This window comes from Ambystoma mexicanum, chromosome 11 (assembly GCF_040938575.1).
Source record: "Ambystoma mexicanum isolate Mex_15411 chromosome 11, UKY_AmexF1_1, whole genome shotgun sequence".
NCBI lineage: Eukaryota > Metazoa > Chordata > Amphibia > Caudata > Ambystomatidae > Ambystoma > Ambystoma mexicanum.
In genome coordinates this window covers 1,420,974,562-1,420,994,856 of record NC_090934.1, presented here as the reverse complement: position 1 = coordinate 1,420,994,856, position 20,295 = coordinate 1,420,974,562, and positions in this window count along the sequence as shown.

Below are 20,295 nucleotides of genomic sequence, written 5' to 3'. Positions count from 1 at the left end.
GAGATATGATTTTGCAATCAATCAAATCTGGAAAAATGTTTAGGTTTTATGTGTTAAATACAACATCCCGTCAACTCAAGCTTCTTCAATGTAGTGAGTATTTGGTTAAGGTAAATTGTTTTATAATTGGTTCTATGTGATATGACCGAAAACATATTTTTTTGATGGATTTGTCACTGAAATAAAACTATCGGAAAAAATCACTGAATTTTTATTTGTTTATTTTGGGGGCCCCTCCAAACCATCCATTTCCCTATGTTTTTAATCCCATCCCAACTCCCTCCGCACCTGATTTCACTCTTTACCATCCACCCATTTATATGGTGTTTTTTGGATGGATTTGTTTCGATGTAACTGTCCATCGAAAAAAAACACTTTCCGTAAAATCACTGGATACCGTTATAATTAGACAAGAAACCCATACGTTTGCTAAATAGGGTTGTTTCTGAATATGTTTGGGTTTTTTGGGAAGTTATATTTTAACCATAGCTCTCTACCTACTATATTTGGAGTTCCAGGCCCTGCAGGCACAGTGATTGCGGCATGGTCGGTCATATCTAACCAACCTTCAGAGATCGCTTGGAGTGGCACTGGTTTGCTATGCATGACACGATACAGCCATGACACGGGACAATTGGACCCACACTCATTGATCGCAGAACAGAGCTGGCAGCCATGCCCCAAGCACTGTGACTCTATCCACAGTGCCCATATTGTATTTATTTATTCATCTATCTATTTATTTATTTATTTCTTAAGACATTTGTATAGCACAGAGAACCCAGAGGCATCTAGGCGCTTTTTGCTTAAGATAGTTGGTCACAAAAAGTGCTTACATCGTAGGTTTCATGCTTTTGTTACAGTGGTTACATGTTGCAAGAGGGAACTATCATACAGAGTAGGATGCAGGCTTGGTTAGAGTGGTTGCATCTAGCAGTTAGGTTACATCAGATTAATATGTGCTGGAGAGGCACTGTTTCGAATAGAGATAGCTTTGGGCATAGTTGTTACCGAATAGCAAAGCCTTCAGAGCTTCATGGAGTGCAGAACGAAACACAGTTTCCGCGGTATGCCCACAGACCCTGCTCAGCATGCACTGCAGGCTCTCCAGTTATGATACTGAAGTGGGAAAATGGGACAACACCCTTCCCCCATTCTCATCCAGACCCTGGCCTAGAGGATCGCGGCACAAGCACCCTCTGCGAGATGAGTTTGACCCATTCACTTCATTACCTCACAACATGGTACCATGTGTCCATGGTCCCCACAAACGAGGAGAATGCCCAATAGCAGGCCCTGGTCAAGCCGACGTCTGCGACATGGACCAGCTCGACTAACGCAACAACCGAGAAAACCCAACATCGTTAGAGATGCCATGACGACATAGCCAACTGACAAGAACACATGTGCCACCAAGCACACTGGTCACTCACACACCAACCTACACGAAGAACATACTCAGTGCTATGAAATAGCAGACTGGCACACCCACGGACGTGCATCGTTGTTATTTTTCACATAGGCCTCCTACCGCACCGCAGAAACGCAAGATGCCTGAAGAGCTCGTGTATACGCTTGCCGATGCTTTTCCACCCCATCCCCATAGAAGACGCCATTATATATGCCTGCTGCTGCTTGTGACACTCTGTCATCCTGCGACACCCACATTATGGGTCATGTACCACCACCCAGAAACTAGGCCCGAGTAAGCCGCAAGCAAGAGTCCCCAGGCAGAAGCCTCTCAGACAAAATCCCTCCAAGGCGAAAATCAAAGCACCGATCATGCAGAACGAGCCCTAACAAGAGCTCACTGCCAAGGCCGCGATGTTGCAACCCACACGTCGCGCTCTCAGTGCCAAGGTTACACCTGCCACCACCAAGCGCCCCTCAGAGCCGAAATACAAATCAAAAGCTCATAATTCTGCTCCAGCTAAGGTCTCTCCACATGTGACCAAGCTGAACTGACAAAATACCAAGCTCAAGAGACAGAAAGTCGCCGGGGTCCCACGTCTGGGACACAGGTTGCAACAACGAAGCGACAAGTTGCACACCTACACCGATAGGAAAGGCGTGATCATCAGCCACTAGCAAGACCTGTCCATTGTCCACCATTAACACATAGTTACACATTGTTGCCACTATCAGGGACATCGCGAGATGGGAACGGTGATGGTCCCAGGCTTGGGGGCTCATGAGGGAACCAATCAGAATACAAGGGGCACCTCACTGATGCCATTTCAGCTAGCCAATCACCAAGGGTCCCCTTGTAACCAATTTGTTGTAGCAACTTTTAGGGACAACCCAAGTGTACCACCTGACCCGTCCTTATCCACTAATATTTCTTCATATAGGTAGCCATACTAACCCTACCACTTGGGAAGCCAACCCAAAGTGGCGATAGGTTTTGTGACAATTTTTCCCAGGTGATGTGAGTAGCGCATCATACTACGGTAAAAAGGGCCTGCGAGCCCACTAACGAAGAGAGCGTCTCCCCGGATGCATACGTGCTGAGAAAAATCCCTGCCGTTATCCTAATAAACAGCAGTAATTACTTTGCTCTTGTGTGTGCCTCATACTCCTTTTGGGACGCGGGAGGAGTTGGGGCCTCCCTGGCCCCAGAGGTACGCGGACGGCTCTGCCGGCCCCCGGGAAATCACCCCGACAAGTTGGAGGCACTGCTGAGATCTGTTTGAGGTCTACCTAACCTGAGGGCATCACTATCAGGCCTCTTGCAACAAGGCAGCCGGCAGCGCGGCCCCCCTCTGTCGTTGCCCCCTTTTGAGTACTGCAGGACCATCGCGGAACTGCGAGAAGACTGTACAGCGCAATCCAGACATTGGCCATCGGGAGCCGACTTGAAAAGTGTCCCGACAGTGGTTGGCGAGTGTCCAGACGTGGTCCAGACGAGGGGAGGTGGCGAGCCGCTGTGGAGGGGTGCCCGAAGTTGAGCGGCACTGGCTCACAAGGACTTGGTGAGTATGGCACACCCAACCAGCAACGTAATGTTGCACAGGAGGGGGGAGGATTTGTAAAGAGGGAGGAGGGTGGTTGTAGCAGTGTGTGGAAATTGATTTTGACTAATAAGCGGCGACTGAGGTGTGAGGTGTAACGGGACGGGCACGAGGGCCGTCCCCTACAGAGCCAGGGAGCGAGTTGGGTGGGGCCCTAGACACCCACGTACGACTGTTGGAGGGCACGGATTGGTTTGAGATCCCGGACACCTGTGTAAGAAGGGGCTGTGGCTTCCTTATGAGTTGACGTTGTAGATCAATGAATAGATGAGGATCCATACTAATTGAGTATTGAAGCTCGTTAAGTAGATGACGTTTTCCCGCAGGGGGTAGCTAGGTTGTTTACCGAGTGCGGAAGATAATTGGCTGGTTAGACTTCTCTGGAGAGGGGGCATATCACATACGAGGCGACGCAGCATGCGTAGTCCGATTATAAAAGTTTATTGTTGATTACCTTGCTCCAGATGTGCCGAGAAGAAAGCTGTGGGGTTAATGGGGGATACAAGTGTGAGAAATAGCACGCATTTGTAAGGTTTTGGAAATTGTACATACTTACAGGATCTTGTAGAGGTTGGTGACATCACCCGTAAGGCTTGTATAGGACATCGCGACCATCTAGCGTCCATTAGGGGGTGAAAAGGTGTACGGGGAAAGGCGGCCGCGCACAGAGAATGCCGGCAGCACTCGAAGGAAAAAAAAAGGGGGGTCACCGCGCACGGAGAACGTCAGCCGCTCTCGACAAGGGGTTGCATGAGAGGGGGAGCAGCATGAACAGACAGCGGGAACGGTAAAAGGAGGAGCTGAGCTAGAGGTGTGTTGAGTAAAGGGGGAGAAGGAAGGTGGGGCAGCCTAGAGGCTCGCCGCACAGGACCCAGAGCCGCAGGGGGCTCTGTGCGCCACGGCCGAAGGGGGCCATAGTAGTGAAATTGGAAAGAAAGGAATTACAAAACTATATTCGTGTAACATTAAGTCCCCATCTTACGGGTCCAGGTAAAAGGTTAACGATTGAGAAAATAGGAGTGTAAAATGGCAAAGTATTATGGGTCAGGGGCAGGGGCAGGATTAGGGTTCAGAGCAAGCGCTTTAACCACACCACTCCGACACATTTGCACGACATTATCACCGCACAGAGAAAAGATCATAAAGTATAGTATAGAATGGACCCAAGGAACTGACAACAAAATAAGGGTACCATGGCCGCCCAACGGCAGCTTCGATACATACACAAAACACTATTTGCTGACATATTTGCATAATACTTACAAAGGGAAAAAGTTAGCAAATCATCTAGCAGTTTTTGATCTTTGGAATATGTTTCAGAGAGGCACACCATGGGCCCCAGGAGTGTACCCAGTAAAGGAAGTGAAAGAAGAGAAGATGGAAGGAGGGGATGTGAGTAAAACAACACAGAAACAGCTCAGCACAGTAGACAGTGAGGGGGAGGCAGAAGGGTCATTTGCGGTGGCAGAGGCGAAAGTTAAAAAAGAAGGGGCAGAGGATGTGCCAATGGCTAAGGTAGTGAAGAAGGAGGAAGGGGGATTGTACCCACTAACAGAACTCAGAGAAGCGGTACGGCAGCAACTAACGGCTGCTAAGGGATATTCCAACCCCACGTACAGCCCCCCACCATATGCACCCCCAGACGAGTGTCAAAAACGAATGGGGGCAGCAGGTTTGGGAGATTCCACCACCACACCGGTAGGAATGGGGGGCAAGAACGCCCTGGGAGGCTTTGCAAACATAGGGCAAGATGAGTGGATGGCGGCACAGGTACTCCTCAAGTTGCGGGGAACACTAACAAAGGAAGAGGAGGATACAGTGAGGGAGGCAAATAAGGAAGAGAAGAACGATACAGAAAAGGAGCACGAGGTAAGTAAAGCGGGAGAAGGGCGGCTCTCGCAGGAAGAGGAAGAGATACTAGAGGAACGTTTGGCGGAATTGAGGAGCGTACGAAGCGCATTGATCAGACAGTTCGAGAAGGAAACACGGAAGAAAAAGGAAGAAAAATAGGAATTAAACAAGAGGTGGCGAGAATGAAGGAACAGGAGGAAGGAAGGAAGGAAGGAAGAAGGGCGCATACGAACAATAGCAGGAAGAATGGCACGCGCAGAAAATAGGGAGATGAGAAGGAAAGAAGAGGAGAGGGAAGAGAATGATAGGGAAATGGGAATGTGGAAAAAGAAGATAATATCTGAAAGCGCACGGAAGTATGAAGAAGGTAAAGTCATAGAGAGCATATTAAAAAGGGAAGGGAGAACATGGGGGAGAAAGGAGGAAGAGGAACGGATAATAGCAAGGGTGAGTGAGGAGGTATTGGAAGAGCTCCACCGGAAACGAGCGGAAATAGGTGGCAAAGTAGTGGAGAAGAAGAAAGAGGAGAGGGGAGAAAGGAGGATGGAGAGTGGAGAAAGGAAGCACACGCACAAGGACAAGGAGGTGGCATCAACATCAACACAGGGGGCTGAGGTTGAAGAAGGTGAGTACGCAGATGTGGAGTTAATAGATTTAAGAACAGTGACCGTAGGGGGAAAAAATACAGAGTGGGGATTGGACTTTTCAGATGGATTTTGCAGTGAGGAGGAGGATGGTTCGAACACCAGCGGGAGAGATGGCAATAGGGAAAGTTTAGACAAATTGTACATAACGCGCACTAACTGCGAGTCACCATGGGCATGCGAGAGGAGGGGACACAAAAGCACAGGAGAACCAAAGGTGAGGGAGGCAACCAGGAAAACTCAGTGCCCACTAACAACAACACCTGCACCAACACTGCGCCCGCTGACACCATCCCCCGTGCACACCCCATATGTTGGCAGACTTAGGGACCTCTCAGGCCGCAGACAGGAAGAACGAGTGAACACACCAATGATAGGACAAGAAGGTAATAAGAAGGGCAGGAAGGATGTAGGAGGTGCAAGGACAACCCCTGCTAACATTGACAGCATTGAAGAATTACCAGATGTGGAGGATGATGATGAATATACTAACATAATAACACATAGAGGGTAGGGGGAGAAGAGAGGGAGTACAATTTAATGCCACTACTAGAGAGAGGAGGAGCCAGACCACAATATATCCCCTGAAAGCATGCTGATAAGGAAAATATAAAATGTAGGCTTCCTTCATTGAGCGCTGGAGTTGGGAAGTGGATATATGAGATGGAAAAACAAACTGTGGGGCAAACGTTAGCGGTGGGTGACATGAAGGGCCTCCTGATTTCCATACTGCGGGATGCTGCTGATGACATTTGGAAAAGGGCAGGATTCCCAAGGGTGACAATACATAACACGGCACATGACGGGGCCCCATTCGCCAACTGCAGGCATACCCTATGGCAGGCATTAAGGGTCCAATATCCAGACACATCAGACATAGGAGAAATAACGTCACGCAAGATGCGTGAGAACGAAGTTCCTGTTTATTACATCCAGGAGATTCAGAGAAGTGGCGCTTGGAAACGCGGGAACAGTGGGATAAAACACCAGCGATTTTCTACCACATACTAGTACAGGGGCTCCCGGAGCAAGTACAGTGACAATTGAAGAAGTTGGTGGGAATAGAAGCAAAAGCATCGCCAGAAATACAACTGACAATATTGCACTACTGTAGGATGTGGCAGGAAAAGATGAAACAAAAGGAGGAAGATAGGAAGGTAGAAGAAGCGAAATTGGTCCAAAAGAAGTTATCAAAATATGCCATGGAGGGAGCAATGATAACAGCACGCGCCCTCACACAGGCCAGAGTGACGCAAAACACAACACAACAACAGGTATCGCCGATGCAGAAAGCACAAGTAATGACACAGCAAATGCCTCCACCCCCACCATATACGGGAGAGGGATAAATGAAAATGGGAAATGGGTACTCGAATAACTACAGAGGGAGAGGCGGGCAAATGAGAGGGAGAGGATATGGCCCACCAACCCAACAATAAGGGGGAGGATTACGGGGTTATGGTCAACCAGGACAACAGTAATACCAAGACAATATGGGGGGACTTCAATGGCAAGCACAGGAACCACCGACATGCTGGATATGTGGGTTGGTGGAACACATGTCACGCACATGCAGAATGAGACCGGCACAGACTGCTTGGGGGGAGCAAGGACAGCAAGGGTCAATGGGGGAACAGGAAGATTACCAACACCAGGGGACACAGCAACAACTGCCACCACAACAAGCACCGATGAACCAACAACAACAGGCACTGCAACCACAACAGCAACAACAACCACACATGCAAACGTACATGCAAACACACCAGCAGCCTATTGCAAAGCAACAACAACAGGTCCAAACAGTGCAGCAGCTCACGCAAATACAAGACAATGCAATAACATACACTGACACGCCTGTAGCATAGACACAGCTAGGGAAGGTGACAATATTTTGAAATGGCCAGTCACTGTACCCACAATAGGACAGCCCACAGATGTCTTTGATGTGTCTCATCCTATCATTAACACCTAACCTGCAGAGAAACCATGCATACAGGTGATGATAGGTGACAATAAAATGTCCTTCTTAGTTGACACCGGGGCCACTAGGTCATGCATAAGGGAGGGAAAGTTTCAACTGTCAGACGAGGCCATGAACACTCAAGGATTCTCTGGGGCTCGAGGGTTGGTTCCCTTCACTGATAACATCGCCTTATCTGTAGGCGATCATGATATGTCCCTCCCGTTACTATGCTCAAAACAGTCACCAGTAAATATACTAGATAGGGACATCATGAGCCGATTGAATATGATCTCCTTTACTGACAAGGGGATACTATGCTCCACATCAGGCATAAACATGCTCACAGCACAACAAATACTACAGACTTACTGTGGCACAACAGTAGCCAGAGCAGAGCCAGTAGATGGAGAACTTTTCCAATACGGGACAGACATGGCAATAGCATGGTTACCAGGGATTGAAGGGAAAATATGGAGGAGGCCAGCAACTTACCTTTTCAGGCCCGAGACACTGGCCAGTGAAATGGAAGGGGCAAGGATGTCACTGAGCATTGAGAGCATTGTAGCAACACAAGACTACATTGCAGTACACGCCCAAGACAGGGAAGGGAGAGCATGGAGTGCGGTAATAGCACTGGCAGAGGTTTGCCGACTAACCAAGGTATCTGATGAGGAGCTCTTCTCGCATAATAAATGTGAGGGGTTGATGGTGTTCGAGATGAGCGTTGACATTTGGGCAACAGTGACATACAGAGACGTAGCACAGAAGATGGTATTGGCGCTAGAGGCACCCGCCACTACCACTGTACCATTTTCCGCGGAGGATTTGGCAGCAGTCTCTGCATCTCTATAGACCACTAGTCCATATGACGTGGGCTGCATAAAGAGCATTGGAGGGGTGAAAATAAAGTTGAAAAAAGGAGCTATACTGCCAAGGGTAAAGCGATGCCCCCTATCAAAAGAGGCAGATGAGGGGATATATGAAACAATAACAGCACTAATAAACAGAGGTATATTAGTACCATCAGAGTCTCCATGCAATACTGCTGTGTACCCTGTGCGCAAGGCTAAGGGAGGGTCTTGGCATTTCATCCAGGATTTAGACCCCTCAACCACATAGTGGAAGCAGAATACCCTATAGCGGCTATCCCGGCCACTATACTATGTGGGACACCAGCAGAGGCGTCACGGTTTATCGTGATTGACCTCAAAAACGCATTCTTCTCAATACCTTTACACCCTGACTCACAAGACTAGACAAGCTTCACATACCGCAATACAAAATGGAAACACACCAGGTTGCCCCAGGGGTACTGCGAGTCACCATCTATCTTCAACAGGGTGATACAAATGGACTTGGGTAACATTGAAATGGAAAGCATGGTGCTGCAATATGTAGGTGACATAATAATATGCAGCACCGCAGAAGAAAAGTGCAGGAGAGACTCCATCAAAGTCCTTACAATACTGGGATAAAAAGTGTACAAAGTAGACAAGGAGAAGCTGCAGTACTGCCAAGAACAAGTGCTTTACATAGGCCAGCTCATTTCACAAAATGGAAAGAACATTGCACCACAAAGGGCACAGGCCATAACCAACACACCACAGCCACAGACAGTGAGAGAACTACAGCAGTTCTTGGGCCTATGCAACTACTGCAGGGCTTGGGTTTTCGACTACAGCTCGTACACAAGACCACTACTTGAGGCACTCAAAGAAGCACAGAGGGGGGAGAAGAAGTTAAGGTGGACCACAGAAATGACAGAGGCCTTCCAGGAACTAAAACATGCCATCTCAACAGCACCAGAACTTGCTAGGCCAAATTATGAAGCACAATTTTTCATCTTCTCACATTGTAGTTCAGCAGTAATGAGAGCAGTGCTGTAACAAAAAACTAGTATGGGTCACAAACCAGTAGCCTTCTACAGTAGACACCTGGACCCTGTAATGTTAGGTCACTTCCCATGCGAACAGAGCCTGGCTGCCGCTGTCTTTGCGGTAGAAAAATCATCATCAATAACAATGGGCTGTCCGACAACACTGTATGTAGAGCATGCCTTTTTTGCAATACTGAACAAACCAAAATCAACCTTGACCACTCAAAGGGTGTCAGGGTATGAGGTTATCTTGTCCAGGCCAAAGTTAACAATTGTAAGGTGCAACAACGTCAACCCAGTGAGGTTCGTAGCAGAGGTAGTGGAAGATGACAAATACTCTCATGATTGCACACAGGCCATTGACACTTACTGCAACACATGAAAGGTTGAGGAAAATGCCCTAGAGGGGGGATAGATACTGTACATTGATGGGTCTTCAACAATTGACCAAGGTTATGGGATACGCAGAACAAGAGTGGCAGTGGTGAGACTGACAGAGGATTTAACATATGTTCCTGTGAAATGTGTTCAGTTACCCAAACACTACTCTGCCCAAGCAGCAGAATTAGGGGCCCTAATTTTAGCACTAAAAGAAAGCATTGACAAGAGAGTAACAATATATTCTGATAGAGCGTACGTCACATCAACTGTACATTCTGGGTTACTAAAATGGCAGCAAAGAGGGTTCAGAAGAGCTGATGGCACACCAGTGCAACTTGCCCTACTACTTTGCTGAATTAATTGAAATAATTGTAGATCCCAAAGAGATAGTCTTGGTGAAGTGTCAGGCCCATACAAATGGGGATGACCCTATTTCCAAAGGTAATGAAACAGCAGACGCACATGCTAAACATGCTGTGTATTTTGGTGAGATTTGGACCCCCCCAGAAAAAGAAAAAGAAAAGGGGAGGGTGGGGTCAAGACAAATGTTGTTGAAGGATGGGTACACTGACATCCCTAAAAATCAAATTATGGAATTACAGGCAGCAGCACCCATGGCAGAGAAGGAGCTATGGGTAAAAAGGGGATGCACAATGTCCCCCACAGACGCATTATGGTGACTAAACAATACAGGCAAAATAGTGATGCCCCTGGCCCTGTTGAATACAGCCCTGGCCCAACTACACCATCCCGCACACACAGGAAAATAAGTGATTGCAGCAAGGATAAAGGAAGGGTGGTTCTGTCCCGAGCTAAACTCGCATGTTGCAAACTTCATCAGTAATTGTCTTACTTGTCAACAATTTACGGTCACACGCTGCAAGTGATTAAAGGTGTTATACCCCAGCCAGAAGGTCCCTTTCTACACCTCCACATTGACTACGTTGACATGATCAATGTATGTCAAGGGTACAGGTACATGATTGTGGTAGTACGCCCATTCTCAAAGTGGATTGAGGCCGGCCCATGCTCCCATGCTGACGCCTTCAGAGCTGCAAAGTTCTTAGTGAGGGAAGTTTTCCCGAGGTGGGGGGCATGCGAAGTGTTGCGGTCTGACAATGGTCCGCACTTTGCCAATGAAATGTTTCCGCACGTCACTGCCCTCCTTGGCATAAAGCACAAGTTTGCATGTGCGTATCACCCACATGCGAACGGAATTTGTGATCGCCTCAATGGCCTCCTAAAAGAAGAAATAGCAAAAATGCAGCAATCTAGCAAGAAAAGCTGGCTGTATTGTCTCCCCTTGGCCCTATTTGAGTTAAGAAACAGGCCAGGGTTGGATCACCACCTCACACCCCATGAGGTGGTGACTGGACGCCAAATGCACCTCCCATTGACACCTCCATCAAGGGTTATAACAGACAGTGATTCGTCTCAAAATGTTTTTGGTGATGAAATGTATGAATATGCATCTTCCTTGATTACTAGTGTAACTTTTATCTCTCAACAGCTCGAGCGGACATGGGGCGGGTGGAAGACTATCCAGCAAGAAGAAGGAGAAAATGAACAACAGGAACAAGCGACAAAGTGGATAGTAAGTGAAGAGGATAGAGTGCTGCTGAGGAACTATAACCGCCGGTGGAATAGCCCCCGATTCACGGGGCCCCATCTGGTGGAAAAAGCAGCTCTTAGAGTGATCAAGCTCCAAGACAAGAACGTGTGGACGCATCTGCATGACATCAAGCCCTACAAAGATCAGACCCGCCCTTGTGTCAACGACAGGGCCAACGCAGCAGCAACAGCAACAAGCGACAATGGCAGCACAGCCCCTGACCCCTCCCAAACCCCAGACAACTCCAAGGATTCAAGTGGACAATTGCCTATAGCTCACCCCATGGTCACGGGATCGCAAAATAAGAAAAACACTGCCCTGATAAGTCCCGTCCAAACAAGCCCCACCCCTACTGCCACCTAAATGAAGGACATTGCCAAACAAATTGATGAATTACACCACACTTGTAAACGTGTGCATGTTCTCTTTTTTCTTTTTGTCTCGCACATGCAGGTACCGCAAAAGTACTGTTTTAGTGTAAAGATAAGTGCAATAATTAAAAGCTCACATTTTGCCCGGGGGTAGATGCTGCCCACAGATGACGATACCCCTGAAGCCCTGTCACATCAATTTGTGTATGCCATAAAGAGACCAAAATATTTAAAGAAAAGGAAAATACGTGTGTATTATAACACATTCATTTTGGCCATAGAGCAATCATTCCCACATCTCCACGAACACTTACCAGTCCTGCGAGATAGGACATTAAGGTACGCGTGGAAACAGCTTTTTTGCCTGGGCATTAAACGATTACTTGATAGGGAGAGCTTGAATAATAAAGACTAACAAATTGATGTGCATTTTCTAGACATTTTCTATAAAAGGTATAAAGCTGCAGGACCGCAGCAAAGGTAAGAGAAACACACCAGTGATATTAGCTATTGTAATAAAATGCATAGGTCTATTGTTTATCACTGGTCTACTTGCTGCCACTGTCTGGCAGGCACACTATACTTCCAATGTCATGGCTGCACCACCTACTAATAAACCGCCTACCACGGCTGCGACAGGTACAGTATGAGGTGGTACAAGTAACGCAAGAGTAAAAGGGAAGAGGGTTAAACGTAGCAAAGTTATTGATAATAATGGGGTAGACACATATCTTACAGAGTCCGCACACGTCTCAAACAACATTTGGTACCAGCACATGTCCAAAATTGGTAGAGGGACAACTAAGGACAACTGCTATGTGTGCTCGCTGATCCAATACGCTATGAGTGCATCCAGAAAATGTGTGACCACTGAAGTACCTGCAACATCAGTAGAGTGCCTGATATACCTGGCCCTGTTCCAAACAAAAGGAGAATTTCAAGGAAGAATGGCAATAATACAGTGGAAGATGAGGGATATATACCCGTATGAAAATAACTTAATCTAAACACTATCCATGTACAATCACTACTGGCAACTAACACAGGTGCTCCAGTATGTGACGGATGGACCAGGAAAAGGGGAAACAAAGGAAGTAACATTGAATTACCTATCATGTGAATGGCGTGCAAAATAAGTTTCTGGAGTACTTGGGTGCTGGGAGAGACCACTGCTAGTAATATATGGAAAGGTGTATACGGAGGAAGGGTGGACAGATGGAGTAGTGGGGAGTAATATGGTAACATTTACAAAGGCAACGATGGAGAAGATGGATGGACTAAATAACAAGTGCTACGATGGATGGATTTAGAGCGCAGGACTGGTGACATGGCTAGAGAAGGATGAGGATTCAGTAATAATACTCCCACTAACTGCACCTACACTTTGTTATCAACGCAATGGAGAGGTTCATGTTGGAAGGAATAGCAACTGCAAAAGAATAGTAATGATAAATGAGGAGGGTGCCGGTACAGCAGTATTAATGGACCACTATTGGGCTTGCGGAGAAAAAGCATACCACAGCTTACCGCCATCATGGGATGGAATATGCACTATGATACACATAAGTGTACCATTCCTAGTAGTGCCACAGAAACAGGAGCTTCCCTAAAATGGACGAAGGGAATAAGAGGAAGAAAATATCGGTGAAAATTGGAGAAGGACAGGAGAAAAATGACACAATAATATTGCCAAGAGTAAAAAGACAAGGAGAACCACTGACGGGGAGCTACCTCTGGGGAAGATCGGAAACTGTACTTGGTGACATTCCGCCAGGACACAGACTATTCAGCAGAGCAACAATGTTTTTCTCATCCACAATACACCCACGACTGCCGGTGTATGCAAATGCGAAGTGGCTCCAGATAACAAGATGGGAGCTAATGATGACAATGAACTCAACCGTCAATGAGTTCAATGCGATAAAAGAAGAACTGAGGGCAGTACAAATGGTGGCACTCCAGAATAGATATGTGCTGGATCTCCTTACAGCAATGGAAGGAGGGGTTTGTGCAAAAATGGGAAGATCATGTTGCACATTTAATCCTGCCAACAACGCAGATAATGGTACACTTTCTGAGGCAGTATCACTACTGGCCAAGATGCACACCAAGATGGAAGAAGAAGCAAAGGGTGTGAAGAGAGATGGTAGGTGGTTTTCATACCTATGGTCATGGATGCCATCTTGGCTGTCAGATGGGCTCAAGATAAAAGCTGGGTGCCTAATATTGGGAATGGCCACCCTGTTAGGTCTGAGGTTGTGGAGGGCAAGGACAGCACGCACAACTAACGAAATGATTGAAACGATTGGTATGCACGCCCTATTGCCAGCAGAAAACAACAAAAATGCAGACATCATCTTGAAAGAAAGGGAGATATTGCACAAGCAAATATTGGAAGCAGACTCACAGCCGCCATCAGTGAAGGTGGAGAACCCGAGGAACCCGAAGAATTATGTTGGGATTGGGTCTACTGCAAACCCGGTGGTGGATGTGTGTATATGTACTAGTCATTTGAAGACCATGTGAACCAGTATGGACACCTAGCTGGAATAAAAAAAGTTTGGAGACCAGACGAATACAAGAGAGGAGATAGTTTTGTGGTCGACAAGTCGACCAGAGGGGAGACTGAAGTGGGAAAATGGGACAACACCCTTCCCCCATTCTCATCCAGACCCTGGCCTAGAGGATCACAGCCCAAGCACCCCCCACAAGATGCGTTTGACCCATTCACTTTATTACCTGACAACATGGTACCATGTGTCCACGGTCCCCACATCGTTAGAGATGCCATGACGACAAAGCCAACTGACAAGAACACTCTTGCCGATGTTTTGCCACCCAATCCCCATAGAAGACGGCATCATATATGCATGCTGCTGCTTGTGACACTCTGTCATCCTGCGACACCCACATTATGGGTCATGTACCACCACCCAGAAGCTAGGCCCGAGTAGGCCACAAGCAAGAGTCCCCAGGCAGGAGCCTCTCAGACAAAATCCCCCCAAGGCAAAAAGCAAAGCGCTGATCATGCAGAACGAGCCCTAACGAGAGCTCACCACCAAGGCTGCGATGTTGCAACCCACACGTCGCGCTCTCAGTGCAAAGGTTACACCTGCCACCACCAAGCGCCCCTCAGAGCCGAAATACAAATCAAATGCTCATAATTCTGCTCCAGCTACAGTCTCTCCACACGTGACCAAGCCGAACTGACAAAATGCCAAGCTCAAGAGACAAAGAGTCATCAGGGTCCCATGTCTGGGACACAGGTTGCAACAACGAAGCGACAAGTTGGACACCTACACCGATGGGAAAGGCGTGATCATCAGCCACTAGCCAGACCTGTCCATTGTCCACCATTAACACATAGTTACATATTGTTGTCCCCACAAATGAGGAGCATGCCCAATAGCAAGCCCTGGTCAAGCCGACGTCTGTGACATGGACCACCTCGACTAACGCAACAACCACAAAAACCCAACATTGTTAGAGATGCCATGACAACATAGCCAACTGACAATAACACACATGCCACCAAGCACACTGGTCACTCACACACAAACCTACATGAAGAACATACTCAGTGCTATGACGTAGAAGACTGGCACACCCATGGATGTGCATCGTTGTTATTTTTCACATAGGCCTCCTACCACACCGCAGAAACGCAAGATGCCTGAAGAGCTCGTGTATACGCTTGCCGATGCTTTGCCACCCCATCCCCATAGAAGACGCCATCATATATGCATGCTGCTGCTTGTGACACTCTGTCATCCTGCGACACCCACATTATGGGTCATGTACCACCACCCAGAAGCAAGTCCCGAGTAGGCCACAAGCAAGTGTCCCCAGGCAGGAGCCTCTCAGACAAAATCCCCCCAAGGTGAAAAGCAAAGCGCTGATCATGCAGAACGAGCCCTAACGAGAGCTCACCGCCAAGGCCGCGATGCTGCAACCCACACGTTGCGCTCTCAGTGCCAAGGTTACACCTGCCACCACCAAGCGCCCCTCAGAGCCGAAATACATATCAAATGGTCATAATTCTGCGCCAGCTATGGTCTCTCCACACGTGACCAAGCCAAACTGACAAAATACCAAGCTCAAGAGACAGAGAGTCGCTGGGGTTCCATGTCTGGGACACAGGTTGCAACAACGAAGTGACAAGTTGGACACCTACACCGATGGGAAAGGCGTGATCATCAGCCATTAGCAAGACCTGTCCATTGTCCACCATTAACACATAGTTACGCATTGTTGCCACTATCAGGTACACCGGGAAGTGGGAACGGCGATGGTCCCAGGTGTGGGGGCTTGCGAGGGAACCAATCAGAATACAAGGGGCACCACACTGATGCCATTTCTGCTAGCCAAGCACCAAGGGACCCCTTGTAACCAATTTGTTGTAGCAACTTTTAGGGACAACCCAAGTGTACTACCTGACCCATCCTTATCCACTAATATTTCTTCATATAGGTAGCCATACTAACCCTACCACTCAGGAAGCCAACCCAAAGTGGCGATAGGTTTTGTGATGATTTTTCCCAGGTGACGTGAGTAGCGTGTCATACAATGGTAAAAAGGGCCTGCGAGCCCACTAACAAAGAGAGCGTCTTCCCGGATGCATATGGGCTGAGAACAATCCCTGCCGTTATCCTAATAAACAGCAGTAATTACTTTGCTCTTGAGTGCGTCTCATACTCCTTTTGGGACGCGGGAGGAGTTGGGGCCTCCCTAGCCCCGGAGGTACCCGGACGGCTCTGCCGGCCCCCGGGAAATCACCCTGACAATACCAACTTGTATTGGCAAATTACTTTTACAATCAAACACACTTATAAGATAAATCACATGCACACATAATCATATGTACTCACTCGAACAATCATTACAGAGATCCTTATTCATTATGAAGTGAGTGAGTGCCTACTCCTCTTACACAGAAGTGAATGAGTATGGTTAGTGAATTAATGTGGACAGTTAACAGAAACATGATTGAGGTGACTGTGCAGAGTGAGGATGTGAGTGTGTTAATGATGTGAGTGAGGTGAGTCAGTTTCTCATGATAAATGCTCACTGGTGAGTGTGTGTGAGTAGAGAGAGTGTGAGGTGAGTGCATGAATGAGAGGGGTGAGTATGTAAGTATCGGAGTGTGATCCTGGTTGCATGAGTGTGTATTCTATAGACATGCATACGCATACTCCCTCACACTTAGTCATTACTAACCAACATGCACTTTTTCAGGCTCCCACGTACACCCCTGCCTCGCCCACACACTATCCTATTTTAGTGCCCATTTCATGGTATGATTATTGTTTGATCACAGCAAAACCTTTTTAATATTCAAAATATCTGTTTCAAAGATAAGCTAACTCATTCCATAGCTAGGATAAAGGGTTTTTAATCTTTCACGTTTACCTTAATTTCACAACTCGTTGTAAATGACTACACTTAGATATTAAATACACTGTACCAGATATGTTCACTAATCTTTTGGGTAATGCGTAATCTCTTTTGGATTCCATAGTTTTGATTACATTGAAAAACAGGCCTTTTAAAAACAAAGCCACGATTGTAACCTTTGTGGTGTTCTAGTCAGCTTCATTTAATGACACTATAAGGCCAGGTTTTGGAGTGAACATGCAGAAAGCCATGTCTAGAATTGAATCAATTTCTTTGCATTTGGCAAAACAGAACGTAGAGAAAAAAACATTGTTAATGCTAAAAGATAATTCTGTAAAGAAAAATTCAACAAAGAAATATGTTTAATGAATTTTTGCAAAAATATATCTGACCCCAGCCACATTACTCTAAAACAAAAAACAAACAATGTAAAATATCCAGGATAGACAAGCACAATCTAAACATACCTCATGAAGTATTGAGGCCTTTAACTACAGAATCCTCTAGATTTATTCCATTATTGAAGTTGTTTTTCTTCCAAACTTCTAACTTCCCTGAAAGCTTTCTGACTCACATAGGTACTCCCTGCAAAGTGGTTTAAATAAGTCTTCCTGTGACTACTTCAGGACATGACCATGAATTATTTGATTTTGGCAAAGATGCATGCATCCATAATCTCTGAAAAAGCATTGTTTCTGCCTTTATTTAACAAACTTTACTTACAACTCAAGCAAGCAGCTAATCTTAGGTCTATGTCTTGGGATGATAGCCCAGGGTCAAAGTGCTTGTCTTGGAAGCAAGAGGGTCTGCACTTAGAAACCTCTGAGTATTACGCGCATTATAAATAACATATCATTTCATATCATATCACATAGCCCTTTAATGGAATCAGAGCAATGGTACAGCATCACAAATATCTCAAAGACTATAATAGGCAAGTCATCTTCCTCCAGGAGTTCCTCAGAGGTTTAGTCTAACATTTGGCCTCTTAGGGAGGAGTGGGGCAGACATTAGACACATGCAGGAGAAATTCCTATGCACATAGAGACATCAGTCGCCCTATGTCCTCAATATTATTGAATCTGTCTGAGGCCTTTGCCAAGGCGCCTCATAGTTCTGGTTGCTTGGACCGGTTGATTGGAATTAATAGGACTTTTCAGGCCTAGGTTTGCTTCTTTGTAAATAGTTCAACTGGGAAACCATCTTTCACCAACTGTGTCCCTTACCTGTGGAGTACCCCAGGGCTAGGCATTGTCCCCATTACTTTCCATATACATGTTTCTCCTGACCCTGATGTTCTAGGGATCGAGGGACCTTGCATGTCCTGTCTCAAATCTTTTGCCTGTTCTCTAATCTTCTATGTTGTGGTCTGTACATAAACCTGTAGAGTGTGTCTGGAACATTATCCTTTATAAGGAATTAACTTATAAAGGGCAGGAAGTAGATAAGACCTCCCATGGAAGCTTTTCCTATTGACAAGGGGGTAAGATTGGGCTGTGTTTTGGCCCCTGGCTTATTCAACCTCTTTATAAATGAAATTGCCTTAGAGATATCAAAATTGGTGGCTGGTGATGCCCCCTTTTTGAATAGACAATCTATGTGTAATTTTCATTTTTGCGGATGACACAACGTGGCCTTAGTAAGCAAATAACGCTGTTCTCAGAGCTATGTTATTCCAAGGGCCTTTGTTATAAATTACAACAAAATCAAATCCATGGTTTTCTTTGGGGCAAGAAGAAAGCCAAAAGCTTAAAACGACCCCATCAATGTAGTCCCTTTTTTCGTTTACTCGAGTCTTAGGTTTAGTATATTGGAAACATGGCAGGAACTATATAATGAATCTAATTTAATTTTAAATAAACATTCTGGTGCAATGTCAACATTTGATTGTGAAAGGGAGGTAGTCTAATTAAGCGAGACTACCTGTTTCCATAGTAAAAGATCCTACATGCCTGCATCTATACCTCAGAAATTTGGGGTCAATCTGGCATTAAACTGCTGGCGCAGAATGAGAACAAATTGCTAAAACAATGTTTAGTACTCCCCCCTCTCTGCCTCCAATAGGGCTGTTCATTGAGAGGTGGGCTGGTTATCATTAGAATCACTCATAAAGATAAGGCAGCTGTTATACTGTCTGAACCATCACACCAAACCAGACTGACTAGCCTAAAGTAGAGCATTGTCTGACATTTTGAATCTCAGCAGGATAGCTCGGGAGCAACGTGCACTCCTTGGAAGCAAGTTGACACGGAGCAACATAGGTTTGATCCCTGGATCCCCGCTTAGAAATCTCTGGGTATTAAGGGCATTACAAATAACCTATCATAAATCATAATGGAAGTGGAATATCCCAAATCCCAGGGTTCAGGCGTGTAAAGGCTAGTTTGTGTGAAATTAGAGGGTCAATGTTGTGTGTAGACCCCGGGCAATATAAATAAGAGTTCAAGTAAATCAGTTAAAAATAAATTCTTTGCATGGTGTCAGGAAAAATCTCTATACAATGATTTGATTATCAACTAGTTCCTTAGTTATTTGTTTATTACAAATTTGCATTATTATCAGGAATATTTGGATTTTGCACATAGTCACTTTATTAGAAATATTTAATTAAAATTGAGACCAAGCATTTAAGCAACTGTAGGACTAATGAGAAAACGGAATCCGGAAAGCGCAGATCTTTGATCAGCTTGTAGGCCGAGTGCAGACCCTACACACACCTGTTATTTTTGCGGCCAACATATCTTGACATACAGAAAAGGCACTTGAAACCTTGGATGAAAAATAAGGACATAATGGCCCTCATTACGAGCATGGCGGTCTGGGAAGTACGGTAATGGTAAGCATGCCGGTACCGTACTTCCCGGACCGCCATACTATGGGCTCTGATCGCGGGAACCGTTTCACCCGCCAGGTTTTTCATGCCGGATGCACCGGCACATGCAGAGTTGTGCCGGTGCATCCGACGGTGCATCCGACGTCCCCTTCCCCATTCAGCCCTATGGGCCATAATCGGGATGAGGAGGCCCTTGATTCCGGCACCCACAAATGGGCAAGTACCGGGTCGGCTTAACTCGCCATGACCCGGTTCTTGCCCATTCACGGATGCCGGACAAAATGCAACTCTGGCGGCAGCCGTGCCGTTTTTTAACAGCACGGCTACCGCCAGAGTTGTAATGAGGGCCAATGTTC